This window comes from Panthera onca, chromosome B2 (assembly GCF_046562875.1).
Source record: "Panthera onca isolate mPanOnc1 chromosome B2, mPanOnc1 haplotype 2, whole genome shotgun sequence".
NCBI lineage: Eukaryota > Metazoa > Chordata > Mammalia > Carnivora > Felidae > Panthera > Panthera onca.
Window position 1 is genome coordinate 123,408,427 of NC_138343.1, and position 23,510 is coordinate 123,431,936.

Here is a 23,510-nt window from a genome sequence, read left to right on the forward strand (position 1 = left end):
CTGTGGGCACCTTCCAATGTCCTGAAAAATCACTGATTTCTGCCAAACACCGTGGCCTAAGACAGAGCATCAGAGCATGGGAGAGGATCACCCACAATCCCACAGTGAGAGATGAGAGAGAGAGAGAGAGAGAGAGAGAGAGAGAGAAGAACCTTTGGCTCAGTTGTGATCATGTGACATTCAGTGTCACATACTACTCATATCGCAAGACGTTGCTCGTTTATCAAGTTAAAATTTATTAGACATGTTTGCTTGTTTTGCGGGACACTCGCAGAACAAGTTCCTCACAATTCAAGGTTTTACTGTACTTCAAAGACAAACCTCTAAATCTAGAACATAAGAATCCTTTTTATTTCCATCTTAATTGATGATCTTTTCCCTGATATAAATAAGCAAATTGAGGATAAGCAAATTGAGGATATAAAGAAGCAAATTGAGTTTGGATGGGTGGTTCAGCTCCTGCATATTATTTAGGTTGCAACCAAATCCTTTGAAGAATTAAAAGCAAGTGTCTCTATCTTATAAATCTTTACAAACCCAGACATACAGCTCTAGAAACAATTCAAAGTCTATCATTTTTATCATTCCCCAAACCTCACCTATTCATCTCAAAAGGCTTGTAGTTATTGTAAAAATTCTGGCCTTAGGAAACAAGAGTCCTTTTTGGAGAAACTTGCATTCTTTGTCTTTGAGATGGAAATATTCTACACTGTCTTTTTGGGAACTCTTATTGAGGCCATCTCCTGGAACTGAAGACTTCAGGGAAGTAATTCTCATCAAAAGAAAAAATACAAGGAAAGGCTATTTTGGCAATTAGGTGAAGAAAACATTTCGTAAGTGTCTTCTCCACAAATATTAGTAAAAACATTTAGCCATCTGAGCAGGTAACCTTAACTTATTTCAACTGCCAGAAACACCATTTGAATCTAACTTATATAAATAAAGAGTTTGGTATTGTAACTAATTCACTGGCAACATTTTAGAACAGAAATCATAGGTTCTTTTTTTGTGTCTGTCTGTATTTTTATATGTGTCTATAAATGTATGTTGTAGATATGTGATATTTTTCTACCTCTGGATCATATTGCCAAAATTAATTTGTAAGAGCTCTATTTGGTTGGTTTGAAGACAAGTGCTTATATGGATTGGATATTCCAACACTCTCAAAAATATAGAAATTAACCTAAATATTATTCAAGTTCATGTGATATAGAATTAAACTTGAGTAAATAAAAGCTAGTTTAAATTTGTCGGTTTAATTAAAACAAGCATGTCTTTAGAGTTATCAGCATTAAATATAATGCTTTTATTCTATGTAGGCTTATTAAAGGTCAAATAAGTTTTTTATTTTTCTTATAAAATTTGTCAGCAAGAAAAATAGCTTTGGATGAGGGCTTATTTTGTCTAATGTCTCATGAAGCTTTCAAAGATAGTCTAAACATAGTTGTTAAGAACAAGTCACCTAAATAGATACAAGTAGGATAAGAGTTTCTAGGTGAATTTTTCAGCAACAATTGTGTTTCATGGTTTGTCTGCTTAAAAAAGAGTTTCCAAAAATCTTTCTGTTTCCTTGAAACTTTAAGAGTTTTGCTAAGTTAAACGATGGACAGTCATTGAATATCTAGTTCATTTCCAAATAAGATAAAATACTAAAACATTAGTTATTGAACAAAGGTTTATCTATGTTTGGCTTCTTATTACCAATAAACTTAAGATATGTGGGTCTGTTGGTAAACATTTTGTGCCACATTGAAATATTTACTATGAGGAAGAATATACTTCTAGAAATGAGAAAACGTATTTATAAATCTGCCTTTTCACAGAATGGCAGTGTAAGAGACGGTCCATAATCGCTTAGTCTTAGTTTTCACTAGAAATTAAGTTTCTTTGGTTAAGTGGATATTTTTGACAAACTTCCTCCAAGTCAAATTCTAAATAAAATCTTTTTGACCTCAGATTAACTTTGGAATTTTCCAGAGGGTCCTTGAAAACTCTCAAGATTTGTTCTTTCTCCTTATAGAAAGGGAGATATTAAACGAATTAGGCATATTTGATATTAATTACATAGGAAAATATTGTCAAATCAGAAGTAATACTAAGCCTTCTTTATGTTGTATTTTTATAGGTATATGTTATAAGTGTTCCAGAAATTGTATGAAATTCCTGAAGTCTGATATGTACTGGCATAATGGTATCAGTCATAATGTCATCAGTCATAATGTCACGGGATTTTTTTACCTCAATACTCGGGATTCATTGTCTTGCCACTTCGAAGAATGAAGAGGTGGACAAAAAAAATGAGCAACAGGCAAAAGTTTATTAGAATATGAGATTAGAAAGTAAGAATAGTAGAAAAGCTCTCTTTACAGAGAGAGGGCATTTGAAGGTGAATACCCACAACTTTAGGCAAGGATCCTTGTTTTATAAGGTACTGGTTAGCACCCCCATCCGTTCCCCGTCATTCCTTCTCAGGTTCTATCCTTACTGGCTAGACAACTCCATGTGCTGGGTTGTCCATTCCTGATTGGCTCGACTCCATTGTGTGAACAGTCAGACTGGTCATACTGTGCCACATATAACATGAGTTTTATGGTTTGCCTTTTTAAATTAGGTATTTTGATTGTCGAATTCCTGAGGGAAACCTGAGAGGGAGTAGATGGTGTCTGTTACATTCTTATGCCTGAGAGGATTTGCCAGGGCAGATGCTCCTAGCTTTCTTCCAAAATATGTGTTTTTCCCCACTCAGGGACTTCAGGTTTTAACCTTTCCCTCTCTGCCTATTTTATCCTATCTTTCCCTATTATAATAATTCAAGTTATTAATTCTAGTTAATAATTCTGTTACTGAAATAATCAAATTTCCTTGTCAATCTCATTATACTGAACCCTCATCAGATCTTTAACAATGGGTATTTAATTTTTTTTTTTTTTTTGTAATTTATAGACAGTTATTGATCTCCCCTGATGATTTTGCAAAAGTGAGACTCATGGAAAGGATCTTACCGAGAATTCTTGATCACTGACACTTCGGTCAAGTTACAAGGTATTGAACCTTGTACAACTGAAGAAAGCTCTGTCTCACATATAGTCCTGTGCAAATACTGGAGACTTCAAAATCAAATTGACTAGGAAGAGAAATAGCCAACATCAAGGCAGGCTGCTTCCTCCCAAGACATTAGATCAAGAAGATCAAGAAGGTTGTTTTCATTCTCCGTCCCTCTCTGGCCATCCTTTTCCGATTCTGACGCCATAAAAGTCTTTCTAATTCTTTTGTCCACCTTTTACCTTGCGATGGCCTGGGAAGCTAATGATATTGTCCACATATCTCAAACCACTGCAAGGCGGGGTAATCCAACCTCCAAATGACCGTTGGGTTTGCCAGGATGCTGGCGGTACTGTAAGTCTGCCCGTCAGAAACTTTGCTCTGATTTCCAATGCTTCAGTTCCTTTGGAACACACTCAACCCCTGACTTTATTGTGTTAGACTCCCTAACCCTGGGGGACCATTTACCTATCTCTAACAGCTCCTAACCCGGGGAACCTTGCATCGGAGCTCTGCACGAAGATAGAGACACAGGAGAAGAGTAATGAGAATACAACTGCTATTATGCGGTGTACAAACCCTGACATTTCACTGGCATCTGTGGCTGTCACCTTTCCGGTCCTGAGCCACACATTCAAACAGGAATTACTGGGAGGCATGCTTGATTCAAAGTTAGCTTCCTCTGGTAGATCACTGCTCCTCTGGTTAGGAGTAGGTGCAAATGAGGCTATGATCAGGAGCCTCTCCTTAACTCTTGAAGATATTGCAAAGAATCTGTTGTTAAGCAATAGCTGCCCAACAGAAATTCCTAGACACTTATTATCTTGGCAGTAAGATAGGTCTTATTATCTTTTTTGGACAGCAAGGGTGTGTTTGTGGTATGGCCAATACCATTTGCTGCACTTGGATTGACATTTCTGGGGAAGTGGAGACTCAAAAGATCCCTAAACAAATCAGTTGTCTTAAGAAAGTGACTCCTCCAGTGGGGTCTTTCTTTGACTTATTTGATTCTGATTGGTTTGGGTCTTGGAAGTCATGGCTCCGAAGTACAATCCAGACGTTGGGAATTATTCTGCTTATACTAATCATAGTAAACTTTTGGGTGGGTTGAGTTCTCTCAGAACCTTCAACATTATGTTCCTATCTCATAACCATCAAGCAGATGATCACCCCAAGACTAGAACATCAGAAAGAGAATGAAGAGAATGAAGGACTTAAAGAATGTGAGCTTCAAGTTGTGACCTGTGACTACCACAGCGGGATTCTGCAAAAAGATGTCATACCCGATGAGCAGAAACTGTGAGAACTTCAGAGGGAAGTTCTGAGAAGAGCTGAGAGTAGCATTAATGCGTTAAATTTTGATCACATCTCTCAGACTGAAAATGTGATCAAATGGAGAGAATTTTAAAAACAAGACAAAAGGTCCCAAATAGAGTCACTTATGCCAACCCCCACATCACCAAACCTAGACTTAACTTAATTCCAGTTCTGTCCTCTCCCAGAAATGAATCTTAAACCAGTCAATCCGAAATCACCTGGTCAATACTAATGAGGTACCCAACTTGACAGACTCTTGCTATCCCCTAAAGAAAAGTGATCTTGCCACAATCAATCCCCTTTTTGTTAGTATAACTCCCTTGTCCCACTTACTCTCTTCGGGTCTATAAGCCTTTGATTTTGTACAGCTTTTCTGAACCCTTTTTTATCTGCTATATGGAATGCTGCCCAATTCATGTATCACTGAATAAAGCCAATAAGATCTTTAGCATTTACTCATTTGAATTTTTTTAAAAAAATTTTTTAACGTTAATTCATTTTTGAGAGACAGAGAGAGACAGAACATGAGTGGGGGAGAGGCAGAGAGCGAGGGAGTCACAGAATCTGAAGCAGGCTCCAGGCTCTGAGCTATCATGTGGGGCTCGAACCCATGAACCACAAGATCATGACCTAAGCTGAAGTCAGAGGCTTAACCAACTGAGCCACCCAGGTGCCCCTCAGATTGTTCTTTAACATTACAAATTACCTAAGGCAGGAAACTCAGCTTGTCAATACCTATATAAGGTGGTAGAAAAATGGACTTAAGGGAAGAAACAGATGATATTTAATGAAGGAAATGGAATGAAAAGCCAGTGGGTATTTGTTTTCCCTTATTCATGTTCCTTACATGTAGACAGGAAAATAGCTCATGGGGAAGTTCACCCCCTTGCTTTTTTTCTTGAATTTTCTTTTCGTTACCCATGTAAGAATGGGAAAGCACTGACTCTCATCCAAGAAGCTCTGTTGTTTTTTATCCCTGAAGCAAAACTCACCAACAATCTGAAATGGTTTAACACCCTTTGTTGGTATTATTTGGGTATTTCTCAGAATGCTAATGAACAATTCATGTTTGACACTTTAGACAAACACAATCTGGTAGAGTTATTTGGCTGTTATTTACACTTGCTAATGATTGACTCACTTTGGCTTTTATGTTCTGGGATCCAACCCACCATGCTGTCAGGGGTGGGGCTGAAAAGCAAGTAACAAGCTCATCATAAGGTAAAACTTGTAAGCTTGGGTTTAAACTGGTGGCTGCTTAGGCACTACTTAGCACAAGACTAAATGGAACAAAATAAAGTCTGGCCATGTTCATTGGGGCCACCCTTGTGATGGTGTGCAAGTATTTACCAGACTCCCTTTGTACGGATCACTGTGTTAAATACATTACCAGGCAAGGTAAACAGACATAGTCCTTGACCTTCTGAGGTTTTATAACCAAAAAGGATTGGGGCAGTAGAGATAAACATATTAGTGATAAAAAGCAAATATATTGTGTTCATGCTTGTTGTAGTGCTCAGCAGATAGAGAAACACTTTCAACACGAATCAATCACCTAAAGACAGAAGTTTACAAGAGCCTGAAGTCTGGGGTTGCATAAGCTTTCCCTTCTCTCTCTCTTTTAAAAAAAAAAAAAAAAAAAAATTAATGTTTACTTATTTTTGAGAGAGACAGAGACAGAACCCGAGTGGGTTAGGGGCAGAGAGAGAGGGAGACACAGAATCTGAAGCAGGCTCCAGTCTCTGAGCTGTCAGCACAGAGCGTGACGCACGGGGCTGGAACTCAACGAGCTGTGAGATCATGACCTGAGCTGAAGTTGGGTGCTCAACGGACTGAGCCACTCAGGCGCCCCTGTTCTCTCTCTCTTTTAAAGACTTCGGTTTAAATAAGACAGATATCTGGCCTAAATAATATTAAGTTATGTTAGTTAACATAGTAAATAAATAAATAATAGTCTGATAGGTAACTTGTAGACATAGTATCTCCCAATCAAGTGTATTAGCATATTATATTGCTGAATGCCTTTTTATTTTATCACAGATAGCGCTTTGGTTGGAACGATGGAGTGAAACCCTCACAGCATTTCGAGTTTAGTAAATCTCATTACTAGTGGGAACGACTATCGTCAATTATTCCAAAGGAGACCCAGTAAATTCCTCTAGCTACTCCTTTCCTAAAACTTGGTCGCAATGCTTTTAAATGAAAAAGAAAGGTGCTTTATCTCTAAAGCCATTTGCTTTTTACTATAGTAGTACAATTTACGTTGTTCAGGCATTTGTGTAATGTAAACTCTGTAGCAATTCATTTATAGTTTGCAAGCTATAAACAGGCTGTTGACAGCAATTTTTATGGCATTGGGTATGTGAAATATACATATAAAATTAGAAGATATGGGGCGCCTGGGTGGCTCCGTCGGTTGAGCGTCCGACTTTGGCTCAGGTCATGCATAATCTCATGGTTTGTGAGTTTGAGCCCCGCATCGGGCTCTGTGCTGATGGCTCAGAGCCTGGAGCCTGCTTTGGATTCTGTGTTTCCCTCTCTCTCTGCCCCTCCCCCACACAGTCTCTCTCTCTCTCTCTCTCTCTCTCTCTCAAAAATAAACACTAAAAAAAATTTAAAAAATAAAAATAAAAAATTAGAAGATATTAATATTGTTGGGCGCAGGGGTGGCTCAGCCAGTTAGGCCTCCGACTTTGGCTCAGGTCATGATCTTGGGGTTCGTGAGTTCGAGCCCCACGTCAGGCTCTGTGCTAACAGCTCAGAGCCTGGAACCTGCTTTGGATTCTGTGTCTCCTTCTCTCTGCTCCTCCTCAGCTCACACTCTGTCTCTGTCTCTCTCTCTCTCTCTCTCTCTCTCTAAAATAAATAAAAATTAAAAAAAAAGAAGATATTAATATTGTTCAAACTGTAGTGTAAATTTATTTAGATTTTAACGTCTTCATGTGCCATTGTAGTAATTTGACCATACTTTTAAAACACAGTGAATCTATTGTAAGGGATGTCAACAGCTTTTTATCACCTCTGTTTCAGATGAGGAAACTGTAGCCTGCAAAATTAAGGCAGGGTGCTTGGTGCAGAGTATAAAAAGTACTTAACAATGAAATTTAGTCTAAACTAAATCTAGTTTAGTAGAGTCAAGTAGAGAACCAACCCTTAAATCCTAACCCTTATAAACCCCTGCTGAACCCTCTAGTGTTAAAAAATATTCTGAGCAAATAGCAAACATCACTCCATTTTTCTAGAGTATTCTTCAAAGCTTTTCTTTTTTTTTTTTATTTTTTTTTTTTTTTATTTTTTTTTAAATTTTTTTTTTTTTTTCAACGTTTATTTATTTTTGGGACAGAGAGAGACAGAGCACGAACGGGGGAGGGACAGAGAGAGAGGGAGACACAGAATCGGAAACAGGCTCCAGGCTCTGAGCCATCAGCCCAGAGCCTGACGCGGGGCTCGAACTCACGGACCGTGAGATCGTGACCTGGCTGAAGTCGGACGCTTAACCGACTGCGCCACCCAGGCGCCCCCAAAAGCTTTTCTTTACTTAAGGCAAGACACAACAATATTTTGTGTATGTATAATACTCCCTCAATCCTTTATGAGTAAAATTAATCTCCCTTGGTCAACAGCAGAGATCGAGAGAAAGTTGTTCGCTGAAGTTTTCACAGCTGATAGAGAAGACAGACAATATCACCACCATATTTAGTTATCATTATAGAGAGGTTGCTGGTTTTCATTAGATTGCAGTTTTAAGTGGAGGCATTTGCTGGTGGGATAAAGCCACTTGAGACAGTTCAAGAAAGTATGGTAGGACTGAAGGGATTCCCAGCTGCCACTTTGAACAGGGATTTCTGCAAGCTTCTCAGGCTTTGGCATATCAAATGGCACCCAAGTGCATAGTCTCCATCCAGGTATAGAAATGAGAGCACAGGTAATCCTTAAGCTCTACTGTAGAATCAGATGGACACATTAGTTCATTTATATTATTCCTTGATTATGGGTTCACTTCAAAATAAAAATATTTAACCTGAAGAAAATAAGTTGAATATTGAATGGACTATCATATAAGACATTATAGCTCTTCCTATCTATCTATCTATCTATCTATCTATCTATATCTATACTTGGATATTCCCAGCATCTAATGCTTTTTTGAGATTGTCTCTGTCCAGGTCAAAAAAAGTCAAAAAGATAGCTCTTAATGATCACAACTGCTGGATTTTTAAATTACTAGTGTTCTAGAAATAACTGGTGAACTCTTCTTGCAAGTGGTTCTCTCAGTATTTTCCAAATGAAAAGGTGTTCATTGGACCAACATGTCACAAAACAGTTATAGGATTTAGGCTTGGTAAAGTGTCTAACTTTCAAAGATTGTTATTCAAGAAATTTTAGGAGATAGCTGTGAAAGTTTGGAAATAATTGTGAATGTTCTAATTTAGAGCCTGTTCAAAAGAAACTTGGTACCCGTGAGCTGAGACAGCGAATCTTCTCACTTAGTTGGAAACAATGTGAACTAAATGCATTCCAGAGAGGATATTCACAGAGACACCTTCTTTCTAGTTCTGCCTACTTTTGAGTCTCTACAGGATACTTCAAAAGGCTCTAAAATGATTTTCTCATCTAATCTCTGGAGTTTACCAGTCATTGCTGGAACTTCTGGTCTGGTGAGAGTTAAAAAAAAAAAAAAAAAAGTTATGCAGGACCAAGGGGGTAGGGGGTTGTCGGGAACCGTGTCGACTCACAATAGAACATTGGTATCACAATAGGAATACTGCAATAGAACAGTAACGTAACCCCAGCCACTGGTCTATACCAGGAATCTGCCTACATCAGTCTTGAATTCTACCCTGTTCATCTTTTTAAGTCACATGGATGTTAGAATTTTTTTCTTTTTTCTTTTTGGCTATTTTCTAGATTCCCTAGATTTGGGCTCTTTCACTTCTGTCCCCATCCAGCTTCGATATCTTTGTGTGTTTCGTGTGCCCTCTTCCAATAAGCTCCAATAAATGTGAAAGAGAAGGCCAGTGGTGGTTCTCTGGGGTTCCCCCCCCCCCCATCTCCTCCCTTTCTTTTTAGTCATTTCTTTTCTCCAAAGAGATGGAAGAGGGAGGGAGGGGGAGAGAGAGAGAGATTAAGGTGTAAGCTGGCTAGATAAGCCTGTGACTGGTTTTATTACCAGCTCTGAATGAGGGCACAGGATCTAAAGGCAGCCCTGCTTTATTAGAGCCGGAGCAAGGTTGGTGGGAGACCTGATGTAATTGTGTGCCACTCTAAGAAAGGGTGTTTCAGCAATTACCCATTAACTGTGTTCACTGAGTAGAAGGTAGTAGATTAAAAAATGCAGATGTTTCCACAGTCTAGTAGAATGAGAACCACTCTTGATCCTGTCAAAAGAACATTTTGCATCAAAGGGGCTTCACAGGAGCCAAAGAAAGAGTTTTGTGGTTGCGTGCTTTGGTGTGGCCTTTTAATCATTAAACCCTTTTATAGTGGTGAAATGAACATCCATTGTCACGGCCACACCAATGAGGCCATCCAACTTGGAGGAAAGGGACGACTTTGCTATGGGGGGAGGGCACTAAAAGAAGGGAACAGGCAGGCAGCCCTGTGGCGCTCACAAGGTCACAGCAGCAGTACATTGGAAAGAGAGAAAAGGCAGCCCAGGTTAGTTTGTTCGAGTTGTTTTCCTGGCAACACCCTCTTACAAACCCAACACCGTGAACAAGAGTATTTTACAGATGGTCGTTTCCCCTCTTTTGTTTCCACGCACTGTTTTACTGTATCAGTTTAGTTTTTACTGTTCTTTAAGTGAAGGTTACTTAGGAAAGTTGGTGGGAAATGTCATTTTATTCTTAATCACTTTTCTACAGCTGTGATAGGGCCATTCGCATGACCTGGAGGGCAGCATTGCACTGTTCCCTTTCCTGAAGTTAGCCAAGCTACCTGGTCTGTTGCCAGGAGGTGACATTTATGAAGACACTGCCTCTGACTCCATTCCTGGAAAGAAACCTGTATGTTGTCTGACCTCATAATTGTTGGTTCACAGCCATTTTTCTTTTCTTGAACGTTTCCCATGACTTGGAAGTTTCACTGTTCTTTTCTCCTACAACTTTCTCTCAAGACAAATTCTGCATCTTCTAACACAGATTTTTTTGGTGGCCATCTTCCCCAGTCGAAACTGTGCACCCATTAAACACCAACTCCCTTCTCCCATTGCCCCCAGCAGTGGCCATTCAACTTTCTGCCTTCACGAATCTGATGACTCCAGGTACCTCATGTAAGTGCAAGGTCAGGAGAAAGTGAGAAGAGAGTGGGAGAGAAATGCTGACCAACTCAAGTTCACAGAATTTGGTTAGCCATTTGGGTTTAAGGCTTTCTTCTTGTCCCCAGCAGGAAGAAGTTGGAAATGACTATCAGAAATGTTCTGCAATGACTAACCTTGTTGCCTACTCGGTGACATCACCAGGGACCAACACAGCTCGGCCTCCCTGGAGAAGAGCACCCCACCACACTCAGATTTTCTTTTTTTTTTTTTTAATTTTTTTAGAATGTCTTATTTATTTTTGAGACAGAGAGAGACAGAACATGAGCAGGGGAGGGGCAGAGAGAGAGCGAGACACAGAATCCGAAGCAGGCTCCAGACTCTGAGCTGTCAGCACAAAGCCCGACCCGGGGCTCCAACTCACAAACCGTGAGATCATGACCTGAGCCGAAGTCGGACGCTCAACCGAGTGAGCCACCCAGGCGCCCCGCACACTCAGATTTTCTTAACCCCTAGTCTATTCTTTCTCTACTCTCCTCAGATCCCCAACACTTTCTTCTCATCCTTACTCCCAGCTTATGTCACTGACATAAAGGGAAGAACTCAGAAAAGAACGCCCAAAAGCTCCCATCATGAAATCTACCCTTTCTCTTGCCTCTGGGCTCTGGGCCCACAACTCTACCCTCGACCCTCTTGTAACTGAGGGTAAACTCTCTCTGTTCCCACCTGGAGACCAACCCCACTACAGGGGCACAGCCCCCATCTCATCTTGCCTACACAGGAAATTACTCTTCAGTCTGCTACCCTCACCCCTACCCCTTGTTTTCCTTTCTACTTGAATCACTCTGTGAGCATGCAAGCATGTTATTTTTTCTCCTTTCTCAAAAAATAATTCTGTTTTGAGTCACACTCCCTCCTTTGGTTATTGCCAGAATTTTCCTTTCATTTCTTTGATAGCAAAAATACTTGTAAGAGTGAACTGTAGTTACTGTACTCACTTTCTATCCTCTTACACTGATATCTTTCTTGAACACATGCCGGTCACGTTTTTAGAACTTCACCAAAACTACACTTATATTGATAAATCCAATAGTACATTCTCAGTTTTACCTTATCTGATCCCATAAGCAGCCTTTGACTAAGATCATCACCCTCCCTTCACTGAACCTTCTGTACGTGGTTTCCAGGACTCACACTCTCCTGGTTTTCCTCCCACCTCACTGGTTGCTCCTTCTCAGATCATTCTTCTGGTTCCTCTTCACCATCACCCTCTCTGAAATTTGGAGCACCCTGACCTCTTCCTTGGCCTACTCCTGTAGTCTACTGGAGCTCATTCCCTCATTGAACTCATCCTGTCTCTGGCCTCTCACGTCCAACTGCCTATTTGACATCCCTGCCCCCCACCCCATGTATGTAATAGACATTGCTAATCTAATATGCACCAAACATAATTTTTAAATTCAACTCTAAACCCGCTCACTCTTTTCTCAACCATGGACTTCTTAATTAGGGGAAATGGCTATTTCTCTAATGATAGAAACTTTACTCTTCTAGTTACTTAGCCTCAAAACTTGGAGGCATTGATGATTTCTGTCTTCTTTGCAGGTCTTACATTCAATTCCTTAGTAAATCACGTAAGCTCCACTTGAATACAGCCAGAATGTGACCATTTTGTGCCACTTCCCTCTCACTACGTTGCTGCAAGCCACCATTTCTCCCCTGGTCTATTTAATCGCAACACAGCAGTCACAGTGATCCTGCTAAAATATAAGTAATGAGCTCTCTCCATCCAAAACTTGCACCATTACATATGTGTTTCTCTTTATGTAGATTATGTTTTAATAAAGAGATTTACAAATTCCTTTAGTGGCTCCCACTTAAAGGGAGTTCAGTTGATTAATTGATTAACAAATAGATTCAGATTCAAAACAATTTGTCTACAACCCGATGTATCTCTACTCTATCTCTGGCGTTTATCTCCTACTAACGCTCGTCCTCATTCATTCAGCCCAGGACACATTGGCCTCCTTGCTGTTTCTAGATTGTACCAGGTACACTTCTGCCTCAGGGCTCTTAATCTTGCAGTTCTCTTTGCTTTGTAGTGCTTTTCTCCCAGATACCTGCATTGTTGGTTTTCAAGGTTTCTTCAGATCTTTATTAAAAACTCATCTCAGGGCACCTGGGTGGCACAGTTGGTTAAGCATTCAACTTCTGCTCAGGTCATGATCTCGAGGTTTGTGAGCTCGAGCCCTGCTTCAGGTTCCTCCCTCTCTCTCCCTCTCTCTCCCTCTCTCTCTGCCCTTCGTCACTCACACTCTCTCTCAAAAATAAAAACAAAAAGCAAAAGGGACACCTGGATGGCTCAGTTGGTTGAGCATCCGACTTAAGCTCAGCTCATGATCTTGCGGTTCTTGAGTTCAAGTCCCACATCGGGCTGGCTGCTGTCAGTACAAAGCCTGCTTCAGATCTTCTGTTCCTCTCCCTCTGCCCCTTCCTTGCTTGTGTTCTCTCAAAACAAAACAAAGCAAAGCAAAGCAAAGCAAAGCAAAGCAAAGCAAAACAGAACAAAACAAAACAAAAAACAAAACTCATCTTCTCATTGAGATCTACTTTGGCCACCCCATTGGCCAAAGTAGGTCTGCTATTGCCTGAATGTTTGTGTCTCCTCAAATTCATATGTTGAAACCTAATTCAGGATGTGATGGTATTTGGAGGTGGGGCCTATGGGAAGTGATCAGTCATAATGCTGGAGCCCTCATGACTCGGATTGGTGTCCTTATAAAGGAGACCCCAGAGAGCTCCCTCGTATCTTCCACCATGTGAGGACTCTCAGAAGTCAGCTGTCGATGAACTAGGAAGGGATTCTCACCAGATATTGAACCTGCCAGCACCTTCATCTTGGGCATCCCAGCCCTTAGACTTAGGAGGAGGAAATATCTGTTGTTTATATGTCTCCCAGTCTATGATATTCTCTTAGAGCAGTCCAATGAACTAAGATACTTTCCCCCCTGATGTTTTGTATTTTCCTTCTCTGATTGTTTTCTCCTTTACACTTATGATGATTCTGTAGAGTATAAACGTCCTTATTTATCTGCTTCATAACCATCTCCCCTACTGAAATGCCTTCAGAGTGAAGGCAGAAATTTTTGGCTATCTCCTTCCCTGCTGTATCCTCAGCACCAAATATTTATGACAACGGATGCTCATTTATAAAGTGCTTAATCATTGGCCAGTTTACCAGTCACTTTTAAACACCACTTCAGATTCTCCAGTCCCGACTTGCCTCGCGTTCTAGTTGCTACAGCATCCCCACATATATGTGGGCTCTGATTTCACATTTGTGCAACCTAACAGTGCCTCACCTCACATCTGGTCTCATGCACCTCTTGCTTTCCAGCCCAGGGTTCCCCTCTTACTCCAAAGTGTGAGTCACCCTGATACCTTGCTTGGTGCTCATGCATGCACCATCCATGAAGGCATTCTTTAAGCAGTGGGAGATACAAGCCATCAGGTTAGTCCCCTCCTTTTTCTCCCCAGGCCAGACTGTCTACATGTAGGTTATATGGCTTCTCAAAGGATGATCCCATGAGGCCAAGAAGTTAGCCACACTCAGCGTTGGGCAACTCAATAGTGCAGCCTTGTATTCTGCTTCCCTGTGATTGAATTCACTCATAAAGTTATTGGCACAGATGCCTTACTTCAACCTCTTCTCTTTGGGTAAGCCCAAATTAAAAGACTTGGTAGCAGGAGTGACTCTAGAAAACAGACGTGCACAGTGACATATTGAGCTGGATTGTTTACCAGGCCGACAGCAATAACGACCTCTTTTTTGGGGTTACTTGAGGTAGTGATAACACCTGGCAATAATTAAAGCTTTCCTCTGTAGTTAATTAGGATGAGGTACGGATGGGAGGTGATGGGTTGAGATATGCACTGGCTTTAGAATTCGATTACATGGAATAATGCTAATTACATGAATTGTGGAATGAGCTGGCTTTTGTTCACATCACTTGTAGCCTTGAAAAAAGAAAATGATGGTCTCAGAGCAGCTACTGCCAACTCCAAGCTTGACATGAGATCCAGAAGACATCTATGGAAGCATTTAAGGAGACACTCATTTGCTTCAGTAACAGAGATGGTTGTGGTGAAAATGAAGCCTAGGTTATAATTATAATGGTGCTAGAGCTGCAGAGAAGACATAAAGTGCAGTCTTGACGGATTTCCTATGTCAAAGTTGGAGTCTTTATAAAAAAAAAAAAAAACAATGGGGCCTTGAAATCTTGAATAGGGACATTGAATTAGACAAGCCTGAAAATAAGAACCTCCTAGTTTCCTCTGTAACTTCAAAGCTGCTTCTTGCTTGGATGCAAAACAATGGACTTGACACCTTAGAAGTACCTTGTAAAATAACTCTTGATCTTCTCAAGATCTTGACTTGCCACACCACTCATTGCCTTCAGATCGATAACGAGGGCCACGTCTCCATATGGCCTGTGTATACCAGGTCAGTACTTACTCAAAAAGGAAAGAGCTTACATAGCAAAGGAATGGAAAGATTTGGCTAATTATACCTGTAAACACTGGGGGACTCCAAGTGAGAAGGGATCTTGAGGTGCTGAACCAAGAAAATGAGGGAGGACACTGTATAAGGCCAGAAGGTGAAAATTTATTAACATGAAGTAACCCACGACTCAAGTTCCAATATTTTTTAGAGGCATGAAGCTGACTCTAATAACTTGCTGGATTAAATTCTTGAAGTTTAGACAAAATAAAAATGTGCTGTAAATGAAGAAGAGATGCTTAAGCTTTCTTATAGTCTTAAAAAATTTTTTTTTAAGTTTATTTATTTTGACACAGAGAGAGAGAGAGGGAGACAGAGTGGGAGTGAAGGAGGGCAGAGTGAGAGGGAGACACAGCATCTGAAGCAGGCTCCAGGCTCTGAGCTGTCAGCACGGAGCCTGATGCGGGGCTCAAACCCACAAACCCCAAGATCATGACCTGAGCAGAAGTCAGACACTTAACCAACTAAGCCACTCAGGCACCCCTAAACTTCCTTATAGTCTTATAGTAATGAGGATGGATCAGAAGAATGAAAGAGGCAGATATGTCAAAATGGATTTATTACATATGACCTGAGAATTCATCACTCAACTGTTCCTTAGAAGAGCCCCAAATATATTCCCTTTCCTAAAGCAAGAAGGAATGTGCTGATGGGGGGAATGCTGACAACTTTGAGAAGCTCACTGATGCCTCTCATCTGTAGGACACGGCTGATAGCAGGAGTGGGAATGGACTCTCTATTAACAGTGGGCATGACAGACACTAGCATGCCAGAGACCGGTGACAACACTTAATCATCAGAGGATGAGGAAAGGTGGATATAATCACCACAGTATGTAGGAAGACGGGAGTGAAAATTAGGTATTCTTACCCAAAGGGAACAACAGCCATGAGTAATAGATCATGGTGTTTCTAAGAATGAGATAGATAGGATGCTGAGTAGGGTGTTGCTTGACTTGGAAAAATGAGAGAGATAGAGACAGAAGTAGAGATAGACATAGACATAGACATAGACATAGACATAGACATAGACATAGACATAGACATATAGATGGCAACAGAAGAAACAAGGAGATGTCAGACATCGAATGGAAAACTGAAATCCCTCACCAATCTTCCAGGTATGAACTACTTCTCAGATCCAGACCTCATCAATTGAAAAGGCGTCTGGGTCCCTTTAAGGAAGAGCCTTGCAATGCTTCTATGCAAGCATATATGGTAAATATTGTCCTGATCTTTTTGTCAGAGTAACTGGATATTGAAGAAAAAGGGAACCCTCACATTTTCAAGGATTTCTCCTTGTTATATAGTGTCAGAAAAATTAGCTGAATCAACTGTGACCTACAGTTGTATGGAAAGCAGAACTTGTGCACGACAAACTTGTATATTTACTTGAGGAACTTTCTAAGAAAATGTTAAACATGCAGCTTCATTTCTTCTTGCTTCTTATTGTAAACTGCAAGAAGAAAAAGATAAATTGAGTGAAGAACTGTCCAACAAAAAGAAACAAGGACTGTATGCTAAAATTAGGAGATTTACTGCTAGAAAAGCACACTCTGCAGTGGAAGCTAAGTGTGGTGTTGGACAATCATTAGCTGGTTCTTTGAAAGGATCAAAAGTTCAGAGCATTTCCTCACACACAGGATTCTTGGAGAGATTAAGTGTCCATGGGCCCAGAGGGTAGATCTGAAGATACAGAGGCTGGATCCATGGACATTGAGGAGATTTGGGGGCACAAAGGGTTATACCCAGAGCTTGAAACGTGGTGGTATTTGCCCTGCTGGATTTAAACCTTTCTTGAGACCAATGACTCCCTTCTTTCTTACATTTTCTCCCTTTTGTAATAAGAATATCCACAGCTGGTACCTTATGCCTGTCCCACCGTCATGTTTTGGAAGCAGATTATTTGTTTCGCGTTTTCTAGTCCACAGTTGGAGAGGAATGTGACTCCAGGATGGACCATACCTAGGCTCTCACCTATATACGATTTAAATGATGAGATCTGGGACTTTCAAGGTGATGATATTTAGACGAGATTTTTGCTGTAAAGGTTGAAAGCTTTCATGGATTTGAGGATGGCAGGGATGTATTTTTCATGAGGGATAGACATGAAACTTTGGGGGCACCCAGAGATGATATCAAGTCCTAATCCCTGAAAACGTTGTCTTATAAGAAAACTGAAAAAAAAAAAAGGAAAATTAAAAGAAGAAAAAAGAAAAGGAAAGGAACATTAGCAGATGTGACTAAGTTAAAGTTGTTGACGTAGGAAGATTATCCTAGATTATTTGGGTAGCCTCCAAATCGAATCCAGAGAGAAAGTAGAGGGAAATTACATTCTGGAAAGAAGACAATTGATTACAGAGGCAGGGACTGGAATGGAATGCAGTAACCACCGGTCAAGCAATGTTTGCAAACATCTTGTCCCCTTCAAAGCTCAAATAGATCATAGCAAATGATGGTGGATTGCTTTGGGTGGTAACCCCAATTGCAGCTGCCATTCCAAACATAATGTTTTTACAGCAGTAGATCCACACAGCGTGTTGATCTGCTAAAAACATTACTTTTAGTTCTATCAGTAGGGAAACCCAAAAGAAATTGGCCCTTTCTTGGCAATGACAGTATTGTATGTTCACTCTCTTTTCCCAGGGCTATGTAAATTCTCCGGCTTGCTGTTATGATTTAGTCTTCAGGGACCCTCCTCCTTCACAGTCCACATAATATCATGCTGGCCCATTATATTGATGACATATTACAAATCGGACCTGTTAAGAAGGAAGGGGTTAATACCATGGCTGTGAAAGTAAAGTGCTCCAAGACAGAAGATAAATCCAATGAAGACTCAGGAACTTGACACATATTATGTTTAGTGGTCTAGGGGTCTTAGCCATGCTAGGACAATTCCTCTAAAAAAGAAGATTGTACTTACATGATGTACATCTTTACATTTTAGAGGCAGTAAATCCCATTTTGGGAATATAGTTGGCTCACATTAAATTTCTTCGTATTAAACTGCTTCTTGGAAAAAAAAATCTAACAATACTTAATGGTAGGCAATGTAAGATATTAGTCTCTTATATATTGCCAATGAGAGCACAAATCAATAAAGGATTCAGAAAGCGATTTGCCTTTATTTTATAAAGTTGAAATTCACATGTCCTTTGACATGGCATTTTCTCTTCTAGTAAGTTGTCATGCACACCTGGAAACACATAGAAAATGTTTTGAGCACTATTCATAATGACAAAGCAAAGAGATTATACAATGGAATAGTGGCATATTTCTACAATGTAATGTATAAATCAAATTAATGAATTTCTACATTGCAGTACTATGGATAAATTTAAACAAGATAACATTGAATGAAAAAGTAGCTTTCCAGAGATGACACACAGCATGATAAAGTTAAGAAATATACTTTTTAGGGCTACATAGAGACATGATATGATTATGAAAATGGTGATGATGATGGTGATGATAGAAATATGGTATGATTCTTAAAATCACTCAAGATTCAGGATCGTGGTTGACATGGCTTCAGGGAGACAGAAGGATAGGATGAAGAACTACATCGGCAATAGAAGTTTTGTATGGAATTCTAGTTCCAGTGTTGGGTGGTAAGTTCACGCTACTTATTATATTATTTTTTTTAATTAAAAAACTTTTTTTTAATGTTTATTTTTGATAGAGAAAGAGAGAGAGAGAGGCAGAGAGAGAGAGAATGAGCTGGGAAGGGGTAGACAGAGACAGAGACACAGAATCCAAAGTAGGCTTCAGGCTCTGAGCTGTCAGCACAGAGCCTGATGCGGGGCTCGAACTCACAGACCACGAGGTCATGACCTGAGCCGAAGCCGGACACTTAATCAACTGAGCCATCCAGGCACCTCCCTGCTTATTATGTTATTAAATACAAATACACAAATATACAAATAAAGGAGAATCTTGCATGGGTCAATGATGAGAATATGTTATGAACCAAATATTGTGATCACTCCAGTCCTACATAAAACAAAGTCATTTCTTTGGATTAAGCTGTTGTGTCTATAGAAACTCTCACTGAAAACTAAGGAATCTGAGACCTCTTTAAGCTATTATCTTCCCCCTAACACAAAAGCATATGTAGATTTATATATTCTCCCACAGAATAGGATCCTGAAAGACGGAGACACTAGGTAAGTGCAATTTGGTGAGCAAGAAGGCTAGAGAGTTTGAGTCAGGGAAGAGCCAATGGAAAGGCAAAGGGGAGAAGTTTCTGTGGAGGAAAAAGAGGAGGGGTTATTGAGGGAAAGGAAGGAGATTGTAGAAAGAGCGTGCAAGATTATTTTTCCTTTCTTTCAAATAGTATCCATAGCCAGCTTTGTCCCAATGCATTTAGATTTCAGCCAATTAAATAATTGACTGAATAATAAATAAATAAATAAATAAATAAATAAATAAACAAATAAATAATTGACGCCGTATAGGAGGAGTTCACAATCTAAACAACGCATAGTTCTAAGATTCCAGAGTTTGAACTGAATTATGTCAAGCACATATTAGGACTCTAAATTTCACCTACGACACTTAGGACAGAAGACAGATGAATGTTATGTATTCCACAGAGAAAATGCTACCCAGTTTGTTGACGGGAGTTGTTCTTTGCCTCTGAAAGATGAGGGAACACGTCTGTGCATTTGTCTCCTGAACTTTCATTTCAATAATCAGACCTAAAAAAAAAAAAATTTAAAGGCTCAGTTGGAACAAGTTTTCTTTTCATGTCTCCTCAAAATTAATATTCTAATTCTTGATGGCACAGACTTTCCTGTAGTCCTTTTATCCTTTTTTTTTTCTTTCATGTATTATTCAAAGTTGGGAATAGATCACTGTCCATTAAGTAGATTCTGGAGAGCGAAATCTCCACCAACCATAAAAATTTTGTCTTCCCCACACTGAGTAAAAGATTTGGAGAACTATGCATCATTTTAAAAGAACCAAAACCTAGCATTCAAAATAAAACAAGCAATAAAAACACTCCACCAAAACATGCTGTTTTGAAACAGTCTTAGACCATATTCACATTAAAGAAATAAAAATATCAACGTAGGTTAAGAAATAGAGTGTGTATGTCTGGGGCATGTTTAGAACAGTCAATAGGCTTTTCTGAAGCCTTTGAGAATTTGGTTCTTTTTGTAGCAGGACTGTGCACCACATACAACATTCCTCTTCGACCTGTAGAAATCCGAACAAAAGGATGAAATCCCTTTACTTGTTGCACTTTATTTTCTTGTCACAGTTAAAGCAATATTTATTTTCCTCCTCCCTGCTTCTTACGGGCCTATAGTAAATCAAAAAAGTAAACTCTCAGGTTCATTGTGTGAGGGGCTTACTGCTAGGCTTCTACAGTTGCCACAGTAACTAATTAGAAATTTGCATCTCTAAGAGAATTATTTAATGCTGATGTGTAAGCCCTTTTATTCTTTGGAGCTTGGCCTTTTGCTAGGAAGCTCCTGGTAGATGTTGGGCCTCGAGGTCATACTGTACAAGCTCTGAACGTAGGTGGCCCTGGTTTCCCCTTTTTATCTGGATGATTCATACCCAGTGAAGAAAATGTCTTGCCAGGTCTTTGTTGAATGGTGGGCATCTGAAAAGCGACACTTGATTCATTTAGACACCATTTGTTTTAACCTGTAACTTCTTCCCCATTGCTCATTAGCTAACTCTTGTGTAATTGAGTCATGCATGTTAAACCAGTAGAGTTGAGTTATGCCAACCAACCCGCCGACAAGAATCCCTCATTAGATTTGTCCTGAAGCCTACCAAGACAGTGTTGCTGAAATGCAACACACTTTGCAGACTTGAACAACGGGTTATAGTAATATGAAGATGAACATATATTCATATGAATACGAACATTTTTTCCCTGAAGAGCTGATTCTTTTCAAAGATTTCAACCTCGTGTTCCCCCAGTGTAGAAAGAAAAGAGAAGCCCCCCTGTGGTACAAAGACAGAGTCCAAACGGAAGGGGCTGGGGACTCCTGGACAACTTGTCCTGAATCCCAGAAGTTTCCTACCGCATTTATAGATGTCGTTCGGTGCTGATGGTACATGAGGGAGATAGGAACACGGACGTAAGGCGGAGAGATGGCATCAGTTCTTCCCAATCTCTGACCAAACTAGTCCTACCAAAGTGGGGTAGCCCCTGACTTTATTGCAGCCAAAGGTCAAAACAAACATATGTTCCAAGACAATGACCTAGCCTGTGATCAAGAGTAGATTCAGCACACTATGTTCAACGCGACATTATTTGCTATAAGCAAAAGCTGAAAGCGATCCAAATGTCCGTTGATGGATAAATGGGCAAACCAAATGTGTAAATACAAACCATAAAATCTTGTTCAGCCTTTAAAAGGGAGGAAATTCTGACACAACTTACAATGTGAATGGACCATAAGGACGTTACGCTAAGGAAAATAAGACAGTCAGGAAAGGACAAATACTGCATGAGTCCGCTTACGGGATCTATCTAGATGCTATGGATTGAATGTTTGCATTCCTCCACCCCAAGTTCATATGTTGAAACCTAATTCTAAATGACATGGTATTTGGAGGTGAGGTCTTCGGGAAGGAAATACGTCATAAGGATGGAGCTCAGGACTAGGAGTAGTATCCTTATAAAGGAGACTCCAGAGCGATCCCTCCTCTTTCCATTACATAAAGACACAGTGAGAAGCTGGCTGCCTATGAACCAAGAAGGGGGCTTTCGCCAGACACTGAATCTGCTGGCACCTTAATCTTGGAATTCCTGCCCGCAGAACTGTAAGAAATAAATGTCTGTTGTTTACAAGACACTCAGTCTAAGGTATTTGTTTTAGCAATTTGAACTAAGACTCTAGACAAGTCAACTTTACGGAAATAAAATAAAATGGTGGTTACCAGGGGCTAGGAATGGGGGTGGGGTATGGGAAATGGGAAGTTGCTGTTTAATAGGCATAGAGTTTCATTTTTATAAGATGAAGGAGTTCTGGGGATTGGTTGTGCAGCAATATGAATCCACTTAACATTACTGAACTGTACCCTTAAAAATGGGTAAGATGGTAAATCTTATGCTATGGGTATACCACAATTAAAAAAAAAAAAGACTAGATTCAATAGAAAGATGGGCAGAGCTCCCTCCTGAAGAGGATGAAAGGAAGGCGTTGACTCCTAGGGCCTCCAAAGAGAAATAGATCAGTTTCCTTAACGAAAGAGAAGGCAGAGAAGGGCCCCAAAGGTATTGGCTTTCCCTTTTGATGGGTAGAATGGGTGCCATGCTGATGGAGGCACCCACCTTGAGTCTCTGCTGTCATCACCCTGGCCATAGCACCTGTGCATCTAAGGAAATGAACATTTTAAATATAATCTTGCACGGGTTCTGGAGGCAGGAAGGATTAATCCTCTGGTGAATAATTGTTTCTCGGGACGCCTGGGTGGCTCAGTTGGTTAAGCGTCTGACTTCGGCTCAGGCCACGATCTCGCAGTTTGTGGGTTCGAGCCCCGCATCGAGCTCTGTGCTGATAGCTCAGAGCCTGGAGCCTGCTTCAGATTCTGTGTGTCCCTCTCTCTCTGCCCTTTCCCCGCTCGCACTGTGTATCTCTCTCCTTCTCAAAAATAAGTGAACATGAACAAAATTATTAAAAAAAATAATTGTTTCTTAAAACGTTCTGATCAAATAAAATGCTTGTCTTTTCATTATAAGAATAAACTGAACAAAAAATGCTACCATTTGAGTAATTTTCTGCATTTTTTTTCTATCTGGCCGCTACTTCTTATGCTTATGAAAACCATTTCTCTGTTAAGAAATTTGAATAATCTGTCAATTTTAAATGTAAAATAACTTACCTCAATTTTGCTGCATATATAAGACATTGTCTGATGAGTGGAGAAATGATTAAGTCTTTAGTTCCAGTGGCTTTTTCTTGAAGTTAGGAGCGACAGGTATCTTTCTGAATGAGTCACTTTGAATTACTTTTTTTAGCCATGGCTACTTGCACAGTGCTTAGCACATTGGCATTATGCTTTAAAAAATGAATAAATTCTACCTCGTCCAGCCAAAATTATATTTATTTTTAACTGAATTCTTGCTATGAATCGGCATTTCAGATCAATTTATGTAGAACACCAGTAACGTTTCCACTTAAATTTGTGCTCATTTCTAGAACACTCAAAAGTTTGAACGATAATTAACTTATTAGGCTTGTTAGAACATTTTCCTAAAACGTGCAATGTTTCCATGAAAAACACAGAGATGTATTGCACATGTCTATACAACACATATTTTAGTTGAAAAAAGAGTGGGAAAATCTTAAAGGCTGCTTTTAAG